The sequence below is a fragment of the Astyanax mexicanus genome, chromosome 1 (genome assembly GCF_023375975.1).
Source record: "Astyanax mexicanus isolate ESR-SI-001 chromosome 1, AstMex3_surface, whole genome shotgun sequence".
NCBI classification, from domain to species: Eukaryota; Metazoa; Chordata; class Actinopteri; order Characiformes; family Acestrorhamphidae; genus Astyanax; species Astyanax mexicanus.
Window position 1 is genome coordinate 97,147,238 of NC_064408.1, and position 7,928 is coordinate 97,155,165.

Genomic DNA, 7,928 nt, shown 5'->3' on the forward strand with positions numbered 1-7,928 from the left:
TCTCCAAAGGACTCCAAATTAGAACCACGTATGGTTATTTAACCATGTTTGTAATAGAGCTGTGTGAATATGTGTGTTGTACCAACATTTCTGTTATAATCATGGTTCTTTATGGAACCAAAAGTGCTTCTGAATCACAAATATTTGGTCAGTGTAGTTGCTTAGACTTAACATAAGTTGGAATAAAATTGTCCATTTAGCTGTAAAAAGTATTTTCCCCTACTGTTATAGTTTTATTTAATGCAATATTTAGTTGCCTTGTGTGTGTTATACAGTATGTACTATATACTGTATGTATTATACATTTATATGTAAGTACGTTTATATACATTTCTACTTTTTTATATATATTTTAAATTTTCTCCTATTTTCTCCCTAATTTAGAAGATTAATTGATAACACTTTACTCGGATGGTCCTTTTGATGGCCTCTTTGATGCTCAACTGACATTCAAGTAACATTCAACTACATGTCTATTAAATGCAAATAAACTAAAAGGTGAAAGTAAATGATTCTCTATTGAATGTAACCCTACATTCAACTCTAACCCAAACGCTTATCTTAATATTTTAGGATTGGGTTTAGGGTTATATTTTAAGTTTAGGTTAGGGTTAGGTGTAGGATTAGATTTTAGGGTTGATTAAGGGTTAAGGTAAGGGTTAGGTTCTGTTTTTAATTATTTACATACAACATAGGGTTAAGTTAAATTTAATGAACATTCAGTTCAGTGTTAGTTGAATGTCAGTTGAGCATCAACAAGGCCATGAAATGGACCATCCAAGTAAAGTTTTACCAACTAATTTCCCAACTCACTCACTTAAAATTCCATATTGGAAGTGATGTGGGGAGAGGAGAGCACCACCAAGAGAGAGCAAGGCCAATTGTGCTCTCTCATACTCCAGCTGCTGAAGCGATCCTCGAACTTAAGCACCTTAAGGCACTGGACAAGTTAGAACTATAATTGATAGTAAAAAAAAAAAAAGATTTGTTTGCTCTGTCAATTAAAATAACTTTCCAATTTTTTTCAAAGTTATAATTTCTTCCTTTTAAAAAGAAACACCAAAAGAAGAAATGATTTAAAATATTTGCAAAGTTATTTTTAATTGAAGAAGCAAAATGATCTCTGTGTTCAGTTGTGTGCACAGCAATGACACAAATGTGTTTACATAAAGAGTATGCAAAACTAGCTTTCTGTACCCTTTAGCACTAACTTAATAATGAACATGTTCATGGTGTATCCAGATAATCATTACATTGTTCATTAAATAAAATATACCTCATCTGTCTGAACTTACAATCTTGAAACGTGTAAAAAGAACAAATCAAATTTATTTGTATAGCACTTTTTACAACTGTTGCAAAGCAGCTTTAAAGAAATCTGGTAATCGGACAAATAATCCAAACACAAGCCATAAAAACATAATCCCCCTCCCCCCTCTGTTGTGTTTAGGTTTCCTGATAGAATTGTAACAGTGGCAGTAAGAATAATAAAAGTAATAATAATACAAACAGTAATAATAATATCAACACCAGCAATGGCAGTGATTTGAGTTTTCAGTTACTAGATAGAGTCCATGTGCACTTCGCTGTATTCAGTAGTGGAGTGCGGGTAAATAATCCAAGGCAGATATTAGTAGAGATTTGTGACCTGTTAAAACAGTCTACAGCCAGACTTAATAAGTAGAGATGATAAGAAATGCAGAGAATAAGCAGAGAGAAGTGCTTGAAGCTGCTTCTTACTATATATCTAAAGACAGGGAGGCATGCGTGGATTAGGTCACATCTCTCCCAAGTATAAATGCATGTCTTTTCCTATCTCTTCATCTTGTTAAGCCATCCAAATCAGCATTCCTCCCCTTTTAATTTGGCATGTAAAATCCCTGGCATTTTGTGCGCATCTTGGCTCTTAACACCCCAGTCAAAACTGTCTTTGTGCAAGAACTGAGGCCTGTGGCGGTTTCCTTGGTGATGGATGAATTTGGAGACATGCATGTGTGTGTGTGTGTGTGTGTGTGTAGAGAGAGAGAGAGGAAGGCTGGCCTGGAGTGGTGCATGGTGACAAGATTCCCTCTCGAGTGTGAAGTGCAGCGTGGGCTTGGCTGTAGGCTTTGGCCAGGCGAGCTTCTGCAGCAAAAGCTAGCGGTCATCTGCCAACAGATCAATCTGAGACCCATCACACCCACCAGCCCTATCAATATCGTACACACACACACACACACAACACACACACATACAAAAATGTCCTTTTCTTTTTATGTCATAACATGAGGTCATTTTGGAGGATTTCAATTGGTCTATTCATCATGGAATTTTAAAAACAACATAAAAAACAGCTGCAAGTTATGTGTAATGTGAAAATAGCAAAATAAAAAAAATAAATACACTATCTAATATAGGTAACAGTTAGTGCAATATCTATCAATATCATACACAATACTATCATCAGAATTTCTGAAACATTAAAAATTAATTAATTAGCCTGTTAGAGTTATAATTATGGTTCATAATCAGTGTTTGAAAGGGTCAGGTGTCCAAAGACATCACATCGAAGTTCATATAAACTCTGGCTAGTATATTTTTTTAACTGCTTCCATTTCTGATGTGGGTAATAACCTGAATATATTAGACGTTTGATGACTTTTTAACATTCATTTATAAGTTGTCTGACCAAACAAGGATGGGTCCCCCATATATATTAGCCTTTATATTACATGTGATATTACATGTGATAGTACAAGGTACATATGAGCTTAGGTTCTGCTTTGTGACATCAGGCAAAGACTGAAAAAATTATACATTTTAGAAAGACATAGCAGACTGTGGAGTAGTGCCGCACTGTTCTACTTTGCAGTGACACCTTCATGACCAGTGACATGAGAAATAAACATTACTGGTAAATAGAAATATTTATTTAAGTAAAAAACAGCAAACATGGGGCCCTGAGTGGTCCAGCGCTCTAAATCACTGCCCCTATGATCAGGAGATCGCTGGTTCAAATCCTGGTCATGTAGCTTCCACAGCCCTAAAAGGAACCGAGTCGCTACGCTTTCCTCCAAGCGCGCTGTGATGCTACTCGGTAATGCTACAGAGCTGGAGGAAAAAATATTGGGAGGAGCCAAGGATCACAACTATTATGTTATATATGTAAATTTTCTATTGCCTTGTATTTCTCAGATATTTCTATAAAGTCAGGATACTTTTGTTTTGAAAAGTCCACTTCGCCATCCGGTTCACAAACCCACAGAGACAAAATCCAGCAAATAACACTCATCTTTGTTTATCCTCCATATCCGATGAGTTCTCTCTATCTAACATAAGTCTGTTTTATTATGATGGGATTGCTGGGATTTTTATATATTGTCTTTCTCTTGTGGTTAATTCAGGCTTGCCCTGCCAATCCTTTGCTTTTTGTATAGGTCAGCTGCCAGAGGCCGTGTGTGTGTGCGTGTGTGTGTGAGGTACAGTGTGAGCACCTCCCAACAGGCTGTGCTTAGATGTCTCAGTCACGCAGAACTGTGAACACACACCCTGCAGGCACTGCAAACAAGGGAAGAATATATTCAGGAATTGTTTCACAGCCATGAAAACGAAATGGGGCATTTTCCTTTACACATAAGCACCAAAAGCAGACCCAGAAGCATGTGGGCTGATGCCAGCGTTTTAGAACTGATTTGCCATTTTTGTTTGTTCCATTGTACCAAATAGCATTTTTCTTGTCACAGTGGCATGTTAAAAACATTCCCACTGTCACAGAAAATTACGTTATAAATCTGCACCATGTTATGGAAGCTTGCACCTAAAAAAACAGTTTAATCCAAACTAATCCGTGGGGAGAAATCTCCTGGACAAACACGACGGCACCTTCTAGTCAGCCTGAATAATGCCTGGTGAACATGCTATACAATATCTAATCTACCAGAGAAATCTGGAATATCACTGAGCGCAATTTTCCAATGCTAAAAGTATTTGAATCTTTTAAAGCTTTGCTCCAAATCCAATCCCTTCCATAAGTGGAAAATCTAATCAAGTGTGTTTTTCTCCTTGTTTATAAAAATAACCATTCCATCATTCCGTATGTATAAAAACACTGGATTTTTATATCTGTGCTTTACACGTTTGGGCACTTTACCTGGAGAAATATTGTCAGGCGTCGCATCTGAAGTCCAGCACTTGTCATAAGCGCTGAGTGTCAAGCCTGTCGCGGCGAGTAACGAAATGACAGCTCAGAATGTCTGCAAAGACGGAGCCTCAGGAAAGAAACTCACACAAGCTCTGGAAAACTCAGGCTTCAGAAGTGCATCAAAGTGACTTCTGTCAGCGCTGGAACACAAGCTGGAGAGAGAACTGTTCATTTCTACAACCCAGTAAAGTTGCCCATATGGAGTGAAAAGTTTTGAAGCTAATGTTTTTGAAATATCGGTATAAAAAATCACACTGAAAGCTGTGAGAGACCATGAAATGATGTAAAATCACTGTCTGGTTGAATAAAATGATTGCATGGACTACATAACATTAGACTGACAACTAAAAACCTTCACACAACTCAAAGCTGTGGAGCAAGAAGTGTTCTATAGGCTACAATGTTGAACATTGGGGATCTGTAAAACTACAGTGGACAACGGTACCTGTTCATATTTAATAATAATTAAATGTTTCATCATAGAGAAAATGGCTTTAACCAGTTATATAGATCTATTTATACATATGATTCTGGATCTGAATAGCACCTCAGCTTTTGGTTGTAGGTTTTCAATAACAACAAGCTGAATGTAGTAGCAGTGTAACAATTCAATCTTCTGTTCTATCATACATTACAATCTTCTTATTCAATGATACGGTCAACACACTTAAAACACACACTGGCATCATTTTAATACTGATTATGGTGTATGATGTAATGAAACTGAAACAAGCAAGCTAACAATGAAAACCATGCACACTGAATAATCATAAGCCTAAACAAGCTTCAGATAAAGATATTGGTTTATGGCTTGCAAATTATTGTAAAACAATTTTTTTATAATAATCATACGTTAATAACAGATGGGCTTGTAAGCTACAGTGGCTCTTGAAAGCTTTTTAAAATGCTTGTTAAATTGATTCTTTGCTTAGATGGAAAAACTGAAAATCACTGTATGTAAAAACAGTAATGCTTTGTCATTACCGTATTTACTGACATGCATTATCTTATGAGGAAAGTAACATGAATTATCGAAGTTCAGGAAAGAACTTAAAAAGGGACATAAGAATTCTAAAGTTATGTGTATGAATCATAATTTAATCCAGAGTGTGTCCTGTGTAGAATAGAAGGCATTACCACTCACAGTGGGCAGCGCAGTGGATGGTAATGATCATGACCAGCAGTGTCTGGCTAGAATTGTCCTTGCAAATAGACCAATGAAGCCACATCCCATAGGTCAGTGACACATCCTCTAGCTTTCATGAACATGGCAGAAGTCATGGGACACTATACCACTATTTTCTCTCTCAAGATGTTTGACAGTTTGTCAGTGTTTCATCTTTTTTGCTCCTTATTGATGCAATATAACCCATTATCATTTTTTAAAAACTGAAGAATACGTTTATATTTAATGTTTGGATTTTGATTCTAGGAAACATATAAAATTGTTGCACAACCTTTACAGTACTATATGTGTATGGTTCTTAACTTAAGTTCTGATAAGTTAATTTTCTGATTAAAAAAAATCTTATTCAAACTCTGCTCTAATTGCATAGTCATTAATATACTAATGAATTAGTTGCTGGAATGTAAGATTATTGCTCTTTAAAATATATATAAGAGACAACAATTTAGGATAATCCAGTCAATAGAGTAACAATTTGCAACAAATGCCCAAACCATTCCTTCATGCCATTTTCTGCCTCAGTTTTGCAGTTTTTCTTGATGACTACAAGGGGAACTAATTGAAATGGTAATATGGTAGTGGCCTTTCATCACTCATATTCAGATCTAACACAGAGTAAAGGAGGCAGTTAGCATGGAGCAGGCTAGATTACCTAAGAAGGCTGAATAAGTGAACGACCCATTTGCCCCCGCTGCTGATATGAGATACGGCAGAATCTCTGGCGAGGACAAAAAAATCGAAGGCTTAAGGCAACGTAAGGCTGAGGCAATGAAAATATGTTTTTGTCCCAAGGCCAGAGCATGTCCTGCACTGAGGGCTACTTGTAATTTTAGTGTTAGCTGGTGTAGCAAAATCAGCCATGCATTACCATTGGCCCCCAAGTTAGAAACAGGCTCTTTGGCTCCTGTCAAGTGAACTTATCATACCCCGGCACGCAAACACACACACACACACCCACACACACACACACACACACACACACAGTCTCATATGTTTACAAATTATGATGAGAAGCTTGCACACTCTTTATATATTATATATTCGTATGCACAGTATGGGAAAAAAACATCTTTCTTTTCTGTATAAAAATATATATAAAAGTAACAAAGCTTAAAGATAAAACATATTAAAATAATATCATATTAATAATGCACTCACAAAATTGGGTACCACTTTAAAATAAGACTACCTTTATAAAGGGTTTATAAATGGTTTACAATTAGTTTATTAATGGTTACTAATTAGGTTGTAAATGCCTTAAAAATCATTAATAATCAGTTATAACACATACGTAGAAAAAGCAACAATGACCTGTTGTTTGCCAAATAGTGAACCCACAGCCATCTGTATTGTTGGCCTTTCTAGTTATGTGTTCTAACTGATTATTAATGCGTGGATTATTAATTTTTAAGGCCTTTAAAACCAAATTAGTAATCATTAATAAACTAATTATAAACCATTTGTAAACCCTTTATATAGGTAGCCTTATTTTAAAGTGGTACCCAAAATTGTGTATCCAATATTGTAGTAGAATAAATGACACTGGGTAGATATAACCTGCCTCTAGTATGTATGGCATGGAAATTACAATTATTATATTACTTTTACATGATATGTCATATCCTGTGATGTGACTATTTCAAATACCCATATTGCCATGACGATGCTAAAATGATATACAGCATTGTGCAGGCCTTATATTCTGTACATATAGTCCTAGGCTTATGCACAATTTGGGGTACCGCAACCAAATGACACATTTTGTGCTTTTAATTCAGAGGAAGTACCTTTTATAGTCATATGATTAAAATATTATGTGTGTAACTAAATATAATGCCTAATGTATAATTTGCATTTATCTATCCGTTTTATTTTTATTTTTTTTTTTTTTTCATTTTTTGAACAGACTATTTTCTAAAAGGATTAAAAGGATTTCTTTTAACATAGCATATGTTAATACATGTTCATAACCCAGGAAACAAGGACTAAAAAGGCAAAACATACAAGAGAAAAGGAACATTTTTGTGTTACATTTTTACATTTGTCTGAAAAGTGTGTAACTACATTAACCTGAACTATGCATATCAATTTGAGCTTTTGGTATTTGTGAAGAAAGTCTCCACCATATAATTCTGCCATTTTGACATCTTTTCTCTACCTCTACCTGTTCTCAATGGTCTAGAGGAGAGCTACAGTGAGCCCTGATACTATAATTATCATAATTAATAAGGAACCGTCCTGGGAAAAGGAACACTCAGGCTTCATGAAGACGCTGTCAGAGCCAGCCCTTTAAGAGCCCACATGCAAAGTTCAACAACTGTGAAAGAACTATTAAAAAGGACAGAGAAAGCGGTGACCTTGACTGACAAGTGCTCTTCATTTTGGCAATAAACAGCGGTGGGGCTGATAAGTGTTCATTGGCGCAGAGAGTAATTACCTATCTGTCAGCATGGCTGCAGCGTGTGAAGTAGTATAAATGGAACATACATAATGTACAGCAATAATACCGCACACATAGAACCTAATGTATTATCATTATTCTTGGGCTGAAGGCTTTTTTTT